Source organism: Notamacropus eugenii, chromosome 3 (genome assembly GCF_028372415.1).
Source record: "Notamacropus eugenii isolate mMacEug1 chromosome 3, mMacEug1.pri_v2, whole genome shotgun sequence".
NCBI lineage: Eukaryota > Metazoa > Chordata > Mammalia > Diprotodontia > Macropodidae > Notamacropus > Notamacropus eugenii.
In genome coordinates, this window is record NC_092874.1 from 198,442,373 (window position 1) to 198,456,341 (window position 13,969).

At 36.9% G+C, this 13,969-nt stretch overlaps 1 long non-coding RNA gene across 2 annotated transcripts in view; it reads right to left on the reverse strand.

The window, feature by feature from the left end:
* LOC140533757 (uncharacterized) overlaps window positions 1-8,190 on the reverse strand; it is a 34,384-nt gene extending 26,194 nt beyond the window's left edge. The window contains exons 1-3 of one of the 2 annotated variants that reach the window (XR_011977044.1): window positions 7,997-8,190; window positions 6,626-6,721; window positions 1,137-1,358 (exon numbers count right to left, since the gene is read on the reverse strand). This is a non-coding gene — a long non-coding RNA (uncharacterized lncRNA). Of the gene's footprint in view, window positions 1-1,136; window positions 1,359-6,625; window positions 6,722-7,996 lie in introns of those variants that run through there. The other variant, XR_011977045.1, reaches the window with a different exon arrangement.
* Window positions 8,191-13,969: the final 5,779 nt, after the last annotated feature.

Here is a 13,969-nt window from a genome sequence, read left to right on the forward strand (position 1 = left end):
ATAAATGTTCTCTGAGCCTCCTTTCCATTCTCTTCTCAAAGAGAGACGCCATTATTCTAAATATAGACATAAATGCTATCAGTAGTTGACTCCTGGAAAAATATGTTGAACAGAAAAGACATGATCTTTTCCACAACTTTGAAAGCCTCTTTTTAGTCATTTCTATGCAGAGAGGTATCCTACTATAACCTCAACTTGCAATATTTGAAACTAAATCCCTCTCCAAATTACCTTTCCTCCTTAATCTACCTGCTTCAACCTTTCCCTGTCAAAAGTGATATTCTTTTTCCAGTCATGAAGGTTCCTTTAAAACATTTCTACCTTTCTGTACTCCTTGAATCTAATAGTCAACATGGGTTATAAATTTTTTTTTCAAAAGTTTTATACACTTGGCCTTTTCTTGCCATTTTTGCTACCATTCCATAGTTTAGGCCCTTATCACTTATGTTAAGTTATAACAACTGTCTCCTGTTTCCTTTCTACAAATGACTGAACAAAATACCACTAAATTAATATTCTTTCCACTTTGTGTGGTGGAAAGGCTGTGAAAGACGTGATTACAGAAAGTAAGGGGCAAATAAAAGAGGAAAAGGTCTGTTAATGTGTCAGTAACTTCTTCCCTCTCAAGGTTTCACAATTTTAGGGGACAGAGTCAAGATGGCAGAGTAGAAGCAAGGACCTGCCTGAGCTTTCCTCTCAAACTCCTCAAAAAACCTGTAAAAAATGAAAACAAATTCTAGAGCAGCAGAAGTCACAAAATGACAAACTGAAGCAAATTTCTAGCTTAAAACAGTCTGGAAGGTTGACAGGAAGGATCTATCACACTGGGATGGGAGCAGAACATAGTTCACTGTGGGGCGCCAGAATGAACAGAGCTAGAGCAGGCCTCAGGGAACTGAAGTGCTGGTGGCTACAACAGTTTCCAGACTTCTCAACCCATAAATGTCAAAGACAGCTTTGAAGGTCAGTGGGAAGGGTCTCTCACCTGGCTGAGAAGGGAGTATGGGCCTACCCCAGTCCCAGCCCTGCCACTACCAAAGTGGCTGCTTCTGGAGCCCTCAATTTAACAAAGAGCTCAAAAGTCAAGTAATTGGCTGGGAAAATGAGCAAACAGAAGGAAAAAATCCAGACTATAGGTTCTTACTTCTTTGGTGAAACTACTCTCTTAAATCATTGGTGACGAGGAAGATCAAAACATACAACCATAAGAAGACAATAAAGTTAAAGCTCCTGCATTCAAAGCAGAGAAATGAGGGTGATGTAAGAAAATCTTGATGAACTGTTTCCAGTTTTTTCCAGAGTTCTCAATCCACAAACACCAAAGACAGCTTCAAAGATCAGTGGGAAAGCTCTCTCACCTGGGGAAGAGAGGAACATGGTTAGCCCCAGTCCCAGCCCCAGGGCTTGGTGAAAAAGTATTTTCTAATGACAAGGAAGATCAAAGCAGACAATCAGAGGGGGACAGCAAGGTCAAGGCTCCTACCTCCAAAGCCTCCAAGAAAAATATGAAATTATCTCAGACCATGGAAGAGCTCAAAAAGGATTTTGAAAATCAAGTAAGAGAAGTAGAAGAAAAATTGAGAAGAGAAATGAGAGGACTGCAAGAAAATAATGAAAAATGAGTCATCAGTTTGGTAAAGGAGACCCAAAAAATGCTGAAGGAAATTACACTTTTAAAAATAGACTAACCCAAATGGCAAAAGAGGTCCAAAAAGTCAATGAGTAGAAGAATACCTTAAAAAGCAGAGCTGGCCAAATGGAAAAAGAGGTCCAAAAGCTCACTGAAGAAAATAATTCCTTAAGAATTAGAGTGGAGCAAATGGAAGCTAATGACTTTATGAGAAATCAAGAAATTATGAAACAAAACCAAAAGAATGAAAAAATAAAAGGCAACATGAAATATCTCATTGGAAAAACAACTAACCTGGAAAATAGGTCCAGGAGAGATAATTTAACAATTATGATCTACTTGAAAACCATGATCAAAAAAAGAGCCTAGATGTCATCTTTCAAGAAATTATCAAGGAAAACTGCTCTGATATTCTAGACCCAGAGGATAAAATAGAAATGGAAAGAATCCACCGATTACCTCCTAAATGAGATACCAAAAGGAAAACTCCTAGGAATATTGTAGCCAAATTCCAGAACTTCCAGGTCAAGGAGAAAATATTATAAGCAGACAGAAAGAAACAATTCAAGTATTATGGAAACACAATTAGGGTAACACAAGACTTAGCAGCATAATACTTCAGAGGGAAAAATGAAATTTCAATGAAATAGAGGACTGTCAAGCATTCTTGTTGAAAAGACCAGAACTGAATAGAAAATTTGACTTTCACATACAAGAATCAAGAGGAGCATGAAAAGGTAAACAGGAAAGAGAAGCCATAGGGAACTTATTAAAGTTGAGCTGTTTACATTTCTACATTGAAAGATGATATTTGTAACTCATGAGAACTTTCTCAGTATTAGGGTAGTTGGAGGGAATGTGTGTGTGTGTGTGTATTTATATGTGTGCGTGTGTGTATGAAGAGAGAGAGAGAGACAGAGGGCACAGGGTGAACTGAATATGAAGGGAGGATACCTAAAAAATAAAATTAAGTGTTCAGAGAAATGTACTGGGAGAAAGAGAAAGGGAGTGGTAGAATGTAGTAAATCATCTCACATGAAAGAGGAAAGAAAGCTTTTATAATTGAGGGGAAGAAGAGGGAGGTGAGAGCTAATAAGTGAGCCTTACTCTTATCAGATTTGGAATAAGGAGGGAATAGCACACTTTCAATTGGGTATGAAAATCTATCTTATCCTGCAGGAAGGCAGGGGGGAGGGGGATAGGAGAGGGAGAATAATAGAAAGGATGGTAGATTGGGGGAAGGGCTAATCAGAAGCATACACTTCCGTAGAGGGACAGGTCAAAAGAAAGCATAGAATAAATGGAAGGTGGGAAAAGATAGAGGGAAACATACTAGTCTTTCACAACATGGCTGTTATGGAAGTGTTTTGCATGACTGCACATGAATAACCTATATGGAATTAATTGCCTTCTCAATCAGGTTGGGTGGAGAGGGGGGAATGGAGAGAATGTGGAACTCAAAGCTTCAAAAATAAATGCTAAAAATTGTTTTTACATGCACCTAGGAAATAAAATATATAGGCAATGGAGTAAGGACTTTATCTTGTCCTACTGGAAAATAGAAGGGACAGGGATAAGGGGACAGAGGGGGTGATAGAAGGAGGGCAGATTGGAGGAAAGGGTAATCAAAATACATGCTGTTCTGGGGTGGGGGGAGGGGGAGATGCGGAGAAAATTTGTAATTCAAAATTTTGTGGAAATTTGTTGAAAACTAAAAAGAAATATATTTAATTAGGGGGGCAAAAGGATTTCCCAATTTCTTAAAGTCTTTCTTCAAAATTCTTTTCAATTCACTTGCCTGTCATCTCTGTGCTATTCCTCCCCCACTCAGGCCACAATCTCCATCTCATCTTCAGTGGAAACTTAAATTGTCAAGTTTTTACCTTATTTTAGCAGGATCCAACCCTCTATTTCATTTCCCAGACATCTGTACCTCCTTTCATCCAATCTAGCTCCCCTTTATATATTGCCTTTCTCTGTAAGAATGTACCTTGAGTCCAGGGATTGATTTGCTTGTTTGTATATGCATCCTTAGCATTTAGAACAGGTCCTATCACATAGCAAGCATATAATAAATTCTCTGTATGTGTATGTCTGTCTCTGTCTCTCCCCCATCCCCAGCAATCTTTCCTTACAATACTTGTGGACTATCTTTTCAGAAGTTCTTGGGCCCTCCATCTCAGCGGGGGCAAATACTACAGAACTGTTTCTGGCCTCAAATGCCCCAGGGCTAGCAAGTTTAGCTTTTTAAAGGCCACAAGGAGCATGGCAAATCCTTGGCAAGCCAAGTCCAGGAAATTTCTCTGAACTTTATAAATGAATAATAGAACACGGAGATTTCATTTAACACATTAACACCTTGCTCAAAAAATTCTCCAATGGTTCACAACTGCTTATAGGATAAAATACAAATGTCCAAGTCATCTATTTGTTGACCTAAAACTACGTCATCATATTTGTAGCCTTATCTCCCTGTGTTTTTATATAAGAATCCCCTGCTTTTGTCAAACTGGTTTATTCACTATCTTCTTAATGTAGCATATTCACTTTTTACTTATTTTGATTTCCATCACCTCTGTTTGTAGCCTCTCCTCTCCTCTTTGTCTATCTTTGTCTCTGTCTCTATCTGTGTCTCTCTCTCTGTTTGTCTCTGTCTTTCTCTCTGTATATTTGTTTCTCTATCTTTCTCTCTGTGTGTCTATTTCTCTGTCTTTCTCTCTGCATGTCTGTCTGTCTTTCTCTCTCTCTTTCTCTCATACTTTAGCTTGTCCCTATATACTAATTCTTTTTTTACTGCATATAAACACGTCTAATCTCCTTCATACTTTAAAAAAAATCCTCATTTGACCCCATGATCCCTTTAAGCTATCATCAAATAATCTTAATTCCTTTCACAGCCAAATTCCTAGAAAAAGCTGTCTACAGTCATCCCTTCTTTCACTCTTATCACTGCTCAGCTCTTTGCAGCGCATCCCTCATCTGAAACTACTCTCTTAAAGGTTATCAATGATTGTTGGTGGAGCTATGAGCTGATCCAACCATTCTGGAGACCAATTTGGAACTATGCCCAAAAGGCTATATAATTCTGCATACCCTTTGATCCAGCAATACCATTACTAGGTCTGTATTCCAAAAAGATCATAAAAGAAGGAAAAGAACTCAAATAACAAAAATGTTTATAGCAACTCTTTTGGTGGTGGCAAAGAATTGGAAACTGAGGGGATGACCATCAATTGGGGCTGAACAAGTTGTGGCATATGAATGTAATGATATACTATTGTGCTATAAGAAATGATGAGCAGGCAGACTTCAGAAAAAAATGGAAAGATTTACATGAACTGATGCTGAGTGAAGTGAGTTGAATCAGGAGAACACTGTATACAGTAATAGCAACATTGTGTTAGCAATGTAATGATCTAAGACAATTCCAAAAGACTCATGATGGAAAATGCTATCCACATTCAGAGAAAGAACTACGGAGCCTAACCATAGATCGAAGCATACTATTTTCCTTCTCTTTTGCTTTTTTTCTTTCTCATGGTTATTCCCTTTTGTTTTCCATTTTGTTTTTACAAAATAACTAATGTGGAAATGTGTTTAATATGATTGTATATGTATAGTTTATATCAGATTGCATGCTGATTTGAGGAGGGGAGAGGAGAGGGAGGGAGAAAAAAATTTGGAACTCAAAATCTTATAAAAATGAAATTTGAAAACTATCTTTACATGTAATTGGAAAAAATTAAAAAATTAAAATGTTAAAAAAAGAAAGAAAGTAATTTTGGCCTTCTTTAGTGTGGAGTAGGGAGGAAGGAAGGAAGACAGTTCTGAACTTAAAATGTACCCCCAAAATAAATAAAATTTGATTTTAAAAAATTAATTGATTTTGGAATTGACTTCTATCTTTTCTCTGCCTACTAAAATTTTATCCTTCTTTCAAGATTCAGCTCACATTCCACCTCTGTTCCGTCATTTATAGATTCAGACCAACAAAGTGAAGTGAGTAGAACCAGGAGAACATTGTACATGGTAACAACTATATATTATGATCAACTGTGAATGATTTACCTTTTTTTGATCAATACAGTGATCCAAAACAATTCTAAAGAACTCATGACGAAAAATGCTATCCACTTCAGGGAGAGGAAGCTGATAGATTCTGAGTGCAGACTGACGCATTATTCTTTTTACTTTTTTTTTCAAAATGGCTAATACGGAAAAATATTTTGTATAATTTTACATGTTTGTTGAGATCACATATCTTGTCTTCCCAATGGGCAAGGGAGAAAAAGGAGACAGGAAGAGAATTTAGAACTCAAAATTTTTAAAAAATGAATGCTTAAAATAAGTAAATAGTAAAATTAAGGGAGTGAGAAGACTGTAAGGAAATTGGTCTAGAAAGCTTAGGACCTAATTATAGAAAAGAGGCTGATAATGAAGTGTTAAACCAACTGTAAAATTGTGGCCATATTAAGTGATTCCTTTATGAGGTGCAAATAAAGTCCTTCTAGAGAATCACCAGAGAGAAAGCACAAATTATGATGGGCCACATCCCTGATGACTCTTAGAAGGCACAATCCAGTTAGTTTGCCGCCAGGCTCCATGAGGAACTCAGTTTTTCTTGAGGCACTGAGTAAGGAGCTCAGAAGGTAGATGGAGCTGGAGAAGGAGACTGCAAAGAAATAGGCATGTGGAGCTGAGAGAGTAAAAGTGTAGGCAGATGTGGCCATCACAAAGCGAGCCAGGACTTTGGAACTGTGTAGATCAGGAGTGGGAATTAACAGGGCAAGGAGAAGGGTGGAACAGCTGCTTTGTTGTTGAAATTCCCTCTGTACACAATCCTGTACTGCCATTTCCCCTCTGAGCTCCCTTATAGAAGCTTGGAATCTTTCCTTCTGGGTACTGGAGAGTCTGTTTGCCTTTCTTTGTTTTGAATGTTTACTTTGTCTTTATAAGCAGTGTTAATCACAGGCCTTTGCCAGACAGTGTACTTACTGAAAATAAGAAGGCAAAGAGTTTCCTCAAAGAGAAGGGAGAATGAGATCCAATCCTGATGATGCATTTTACCAGGTTGCTGTCCCTGAATGGGAACTAAAAATACAGAATTATATCAGTTTTTAGAAACAACTTCACTGAACAGATGAGAAATTTTATATTCAGAAACCCTTCCAGGCAATAAGTCAATAGTAGGCTGAAGTAGGCAAATAGGAATGTTTGAACAATCCTTCTCACCCCTCCATACCATCACTGCTATTAGAAACATAGATTTTGAGCTAAAAAAGACTTCATAAATCATCTGATACAATAGCCCAATTTTATATATGAGAGGCCCAAAAAGGTGAGATGACCTACTCAAATTCATACAAATTAAACAACTGAACACATAAGCAGAAGATTCAAACCCTTACCCCTTGTAATCTCCCTTTTTCTGAATTCATATCTATCATATTAATTTTACAAACACTGGTGTCATAATTGAACTAACGGGGCAGCTGGTTGGTGCAATGGATAGAGTACCAGGCCTGAAGTTAGGAAGCCTCATCTTCCTGAGTTCAAATCTAGCCTCAGACATTATTACTTACTAACTGTGAACCTGGGCAAGTCACTTAATCCGGTTTGCTTCAGTTTCCTCATCTGTCAAATGATCTGAAGAAGAAAATGGCAAACCATTCCAGTATCTTTGCCAAGAAAATCCCAAATAGGGTCACAAAGAGTCAGACACAACTGAAATGACTTAGTTCAATGAACTGAATGAACTAGTTCAATGAAAATTGAACTAATAATTGCTTGTGGTTAATTGCTCCTAATATTTTACATTTCTTTAAAAAAAAAAAACTCTATCAATAACTGCTTATTAAGAGGATGCATGGGTTGGAAACAGCACTAGATTCTGACCCAGAAGTCACCCTACTCAAATCCTGCCTCTGATACTCATGGGGTGATGGGACCTAGATCCTGAATTTTCCCTTACATATCAGCAACCCAGTCTTTTAATTTTCCCACAAAACCCAGTCGTTGGCAGCTCACCCCAACACATCTGGCCCAGCCCAGCCCAACTAGATACTAAACAGCCCTTTCACTGGGGCTCTCCTACTTACCCCAGACCACTTACCTTCTTTCACTGTCTGTAACCTGGTCCACCCCAGGCCATTTACCACTCCTTAATACCATCCAGATCTTTTCACAGTTCCTTTTTTGTATGTAAGTATCAACCTCACACTCACAATCAAGCTGCAGATTCCCTAGGAAATGCCTACTTCTATGTTACAATATACCTTGCTACTTTGACTGAAAGAAGGCTTGAGTGCTTGAATTCTTTGTACCTGATATTTTGGGGTTCCCAACAACCTCAAACAGCACCCATACCTTGGAATTTTACTCGAGTCACTTCACATCTCCAGGTTTCAGTTTCCTCAAACTCCACCATTTGAAGATGAGGCAACTTTTCTGAAGGGTGTAATAGAATAAGGTAATTAATCCCAACCCTATGGCATTTGTTAACTATTTTGGGTGGGGCCTCTTGCCTCTGTTTACCCTGTAAATAGCAGCCAGTTTAAACTAAGGTTCTCCCCAGGGCACACCCTCTCCTTGCTCCACCCTCTCCTTGCTCCACACCCCAACAATGAAGTAATAGGGAGGAGCTGAGACTCAGTCCACCTCCTCATTAAAATATCCACCAGTCAGGGTTGCCAGGGGAGGTCCGAATTATGTACTGTCAGTGTATGTACAGAGTAACTTATTCCAGTTTATACAGTGGTTTTCAAAGACATTTAAATTGATCTAGGAATTTTTTTTTGTACTTAGTCTAAAGACTACAACTGATTTATTCAAGGAGATGTCTAGGCCTTGTTCATAGCTAGTTCATACTTCAAACAATCAGTGATTCGGCTGAGATATTTTCTCACCAGATAAAGGTATGAATGTGACTCAACCCCTCCTTTCTCCCTTAAAATATATTTGAAAATGAAAGTGACATAAAACTAAAAAACATTCATAATTTTTAAATAAAAAATGCAGAAGTTGAACTAGAAGGATGCTAGATTGCCTTCCTTTGCTAAATCATATGAAGCTTTGCCTCGCTAAATAGATTATATCCTCCATGATGGTGGAATCATGTCCTGTATTTCTTTCTATGTATTCTCCATGGTAACTAAGTACAGTGCTTTGAGTGGGCACTCAACATAATTAATTTGATTTAAATGGGCAATAGTTGTTCAATATCCAAATGGCATTTAATCCAAGACTCTTTATTGAGATTGTTGGTAATGGATTCAAAATTTTTACTTCATAATGAATTGAGATATTTGTGAGTTAGGGATAATATGGGGAACAGTTTTTCATCTTTGTCATTCCTTTTAAAAATCAATTTTACATAAATTTTAGAAATGAGTCAAACAGATATTTAGAGGTTTAGTTGGAATGTTTCATCTATCAGTTCAAATAGAATTTTACAATAGGCTCAATTATTGGTTCAGGACTGTCACTAGAGGGAAATGTTTACATTTATAAACATGAATATTGTTATCGAATATTTTCATTGTTCATACCAAAAGCCACCATAATTTTGAACTAGGGCATAGTTGAAACCCATGTTTACTTTTAAAAAAATGGAAGAACTAGTCCTTTTAAAACCATCTCCCTCTAAAAACAAACATTAATTATTTATAAATACCCCTTCAATCAGAAGTAGGCCATCACTGTGTTCTTTTCAACTTTAGGGTTTTACAAAAAGCTGAATTCCTTTCCTCTTGGTGATTTACAACTTTCTGGTGGTTGTTATACTACCAAACTGGCAGCCAGTTTCTCATTTCCCTTTTGCTTCTTTCCTACTGATGTGTCATATTTACTTTTTGAATAGAATTAAATTAAGTTTTGCATTGTGACTTTTTTTTGAGAATTTCATAATACCTCTTGAGATAACTGGAAACACTGGGATATTTTAAAACAAAGACTAGGAATAATTGATTCATGGTCAGCAGAGAAGGACAAAAGAGAACACGTGAAAAATAGTTGACTGTTCCTTTTAAAGACATGTAAATAGTTCTTAACACAGAAATAAAACTTCCTTTATGTCATTCAATATTTATATAGTAAACCTGGTGCCTGAGTACACCTGTTGACATCTGAGTATTATTGTGAGAGTGCCTCACACAAAATCTCTCTGGCTTCTGACCTGACTCAGAGAGACTTTGGCAATTTCAGGTTCTAGGTTGTTTTGCTCTTCATCAAAGAGTCCTTAGTTCCCCTATAAATAGACTAACAAAGGCATTAAAGAAAATTAAAGGCTTTAATTTATTTAATCTAATTTTTAAAACACTATTTATTTATTCAACAAAATGTATAAAGTACTCCAACCCCAGACCATCAATAGTCAAGAAAAACTCTCCTCACCTTCCCATAGGGATGAAGATTTTCTTACTTATAACACCAACTTCCATGCTTCTAGGTCACTAAAGTTAACTTTCCCCACTCCCCTGCATTGTACTGCACTACCTGTAGGTCAGAATCTGCACAAACCACGTGACAAATTTATTGATGCTCTATAGTGCTGGTTCCTTCTGTTCCCTCTCAGGCTCATGTGGATACAAAAGTCTTTGGCGCATGCCTCTTTCTAGGTTCACATGGCACAGCTCCCTTCACCCAAGTCTTGGTCCACTCTACTCTTGTCTCCAGGTCCACCTGATGTGCCATTGTCTGTTGGTATGAAAAGACATGGAGATGGGGATGTCATGTTTGAGGTGGAGCAAAATAACCAATTTGTTTTGCCCAGGGGTGGAGAACCTGTGGCCTGGAGGCCTCATATGGCCTTCTAGATCCTTGGGTGTGGCCTTTTGACTGAGTCCAAGTTCTACATAGCAAAATTAAGGGGATTTGTTCTATGAAGTTCGGATTCAGTCAAAGGGCTGCACCTGAGGACCCAGGTTGCACCCAAGGTTGCACCCAAGGTGCACCTTGACCCAGGTCAAGGACACAGGTTCCCTACCTCTGGTTTTGCCTATCAAGTGTGAGAAGGGGAATGTGTATTTTAAAGTTGGACAGGTAGGTATAGTATAGAATTTTTTAGGGCTTGTTTTTTGGGGGTTTATTTTTTTTAAGCTTTAAAAACATGCTCAGTGAAGTCTCCATCTAGACCATCAGTAGAGAGCTGGTTCCCTGAAAATGTTGGTGTGTGATAGAATCATACAAGATGAAATGAACAACTTTGATAATACAAAGTGAACAAATAAACAAATAAAAAACAAACAAAACTTGGGGAAAAAAATCTTTGTAACAACTTTTTTTTTTTATACAGGTCTCATTTCTAATATCTATAAAGAACTGATTCAAATTTGTAAAGAATAAAAGTCATTCCCCAATAGATAAATGGTCAAAAGACATAAACAGGCATTTTTTGAAGGAAATATTTCAAGATATCAACAATCATATGGAAAAAGTACTTTAAATAATTAATTATTAGAGAAATGCAAATTCAAGCAACTTTGAGGTTCTGCCTTACACCTAACAAACTGGTGAAGCTTACAAAAGAGAAGGACAAATACTGGAAGGACTATGGGAAAACAGGTATACTGGTGAATTGTTGGTAGAACTGCGAATTTGTCCAGCAATCATTTTAAGCAATTTGGAACTATACCCAGAAAGTTATCAGACTGTAACTAAAAAAAAGAGGAAAAAGATGTACATATACAAAAATATGTATAGTAGTCTGTGATAGCCAAAAATTGGAAACTAACAGACTGTTTCACTGGGAAATAATCAAATTAATTATGATATATAAATGTAACAGAATATAATCTTGCATTAAGAAATGATGAAATGGATAATCTTAAAGGAAATTAAGAAGAACTTTATGAAGTAAAGTAGAGGAAAGTGAGCAGACCTAGGACAATAATTTATATATAAAAAATGATATTATAGAGAGAAAAAAGAAAGACTTTATAACTTTGATCAGTGAGTCCAAAAGAATGAAGATGAAACATGTCACTCACCTCATGACACAGAAGTAGCAAACTTTAAAAAATGAAGAAAGGGATATTCATTTTTGGACGTGGCTAATGCGGGAATTTGTTTTGCCAGATTATGTAGGTATTTATTGAAAGATTTATTTTTTGGCCTTCTTTGTTTTAAAATTTCTTCAGTGGCGGAGACAGGGATTGGGAAGAACAGGTTAATATTTTAAAAACACTTATTACTTGAAAAATAAAAATTATCTTTTTTAAAAGCAAAAAAAGAAATGATAGTACCAAGAATAAAAGGAAGTGCTATTCTGCAGAGGGCAATGGATAGAAGAACATCTGAGTGGCAAAGAGAGCAGAGCACCAGCAGTGAGATGACAATTAACACGTGATGAAGGGTGAGGAGAATTACAGTGGAGTTTTGGAGAAAGGACAGCAATCAAGAATAGTATTGCAAGCATTATCTGCTGATAGCAAGAAGAAGCAAAAACTGCTGGAAGCAAGCAACACTTTGAAAGTAGAGGCAAAATGTAGATGAGCACTAATACAGCAGAATAAATCTTGACAATCCTCAGCAGGAGCCCTATCTAGAGTAGTAACCTATTTTTTCTTTGTGATTATAATTTCTCTTTTTAAAAAATATATAGTGTATTTATTTTTCAGTTCGTAACATTCACTTCCACAAGAATTTGAATTCAAAATTTTCTCCCCATCTCTCCCCACCCCCACCCTAGGATAGCATGCACCTCATCCACATTTTTCTCCAGTCTGTCCTCCCTTCTATTACCCACCCTTCTTCCATCCTCCTTCCCCTCTATTTTCCTGTAGGACAAAATAGATTTCTATACTCCATTGCCTGTATAGCTTAATTTCCAGTTGCATGCTAAAACAATCTTTAACACTCATTCTTTAAGCTTTGAGTTCCATATTCTCTCCCTCCCTCCCCACCCACCCTCATTGAGAAAACAAGCAATTCAGTACAGGTCATACATGTGTAACAATGCAAAGCACTTCCATAATAGTTATGTTGAAAAAGAGTAACCACATTTCCCTCTGTCCTATCCTGCCCTTCATTTATTCCGTTCTCTCCCTTGACCTGTCCTCCCACAATAGTGTTTGCTTCTGATTATCCCTTTCCCCAATTTGCTATCCCTTCTATTATCTTCCCTCTCCTATCCCCTTTCTCCCTGCCTTCTTACAGGGTAAAATAGATTTCCATATCCAGCTGAGTGTGTGTTATTCCCTCCTTAAGCCAAATCCCATGAGAGTAAGGCTCAATTACTTCCTTTCATCTCTCCCCTCTTCCCCTCCATTGTAAAAGCTCTTTGTTCCCTCTTTTATGTGAGATTTTTGGCTACATTCTACCTCTCCCTTTCTCTTACTCCTAGTACATTCCATTCAACAGTAAATTTCATTTTTTTAGATATTCTCCCTTCATATTCAGCTCACCCTATGCCCTCTCTATGTGTAATATCCATCTATCTATCTATCTATCTATCTATCTATCTATCTATCTATCTATCTATCTATCCATACACACAAACACCCATGTACATATATATGCCTACACATATATAATATACACATACATACATACTCATACACACATACATATATATAAATATATATATTCCCTCTAACTACTCTAATACTGAAAAAGGTCTGCTGAGTTACAAATAACATCTTTCCAAGTAGGAATGTAAACAGTTCTACTTTAATGAATTCTTTAAGGCTTCTCTTTCCTGTTTACCTTATCATGTTTCTCTTGATTCTTGTATTTGAGAGTCAAAGTTTCTATTCAGCTCTCTTCTTTTCAATAAGAATGCTTGAAAGTCCTCTATTTCATTGAAATTCCATTTTTTCCCCTGAAGTATTATACTCAGTTTTGTTGGGTAGGGGAGTTTTGGTTTTAATCCTAGTTCCTTTGACCTATGGAATATCATATTCCTAGCCCTTCAATCCTTTAGTGTAGAAACAGCTAAATCTTGTGTTATCCTGATTGTATTTCCACCATATTTGAATTGTTTCTTTCTAGCTGCTTGTAATATTTTCTCCTTGACCTGGGAACTCTGGAATTTGGCTACAATATTCCTAGGAGTTTTTCTTTTGGGATCTCTTTCAGGAGGTGATCAGTGAATTCTTTCCATTTCTATTTTGCCCTCTGGTTCTAGAATATCAGGGCAGTTTTCCTTGATAATTTCTTAGAAGATGATGTCTAGGCTCTTTTTTTTGATCATGGTTTTCAGGTATACTAATAATTTTTAAATTATCTCTCCTGGATCTAATTTCCAGGTCAGTTGTTTTTCCAATGAGCTATTTCACATTATCTTCTATTTTTTCATTCTTTTGGTTTTGTTTCATAATTTCTTGATTTCTCATAAAGTCA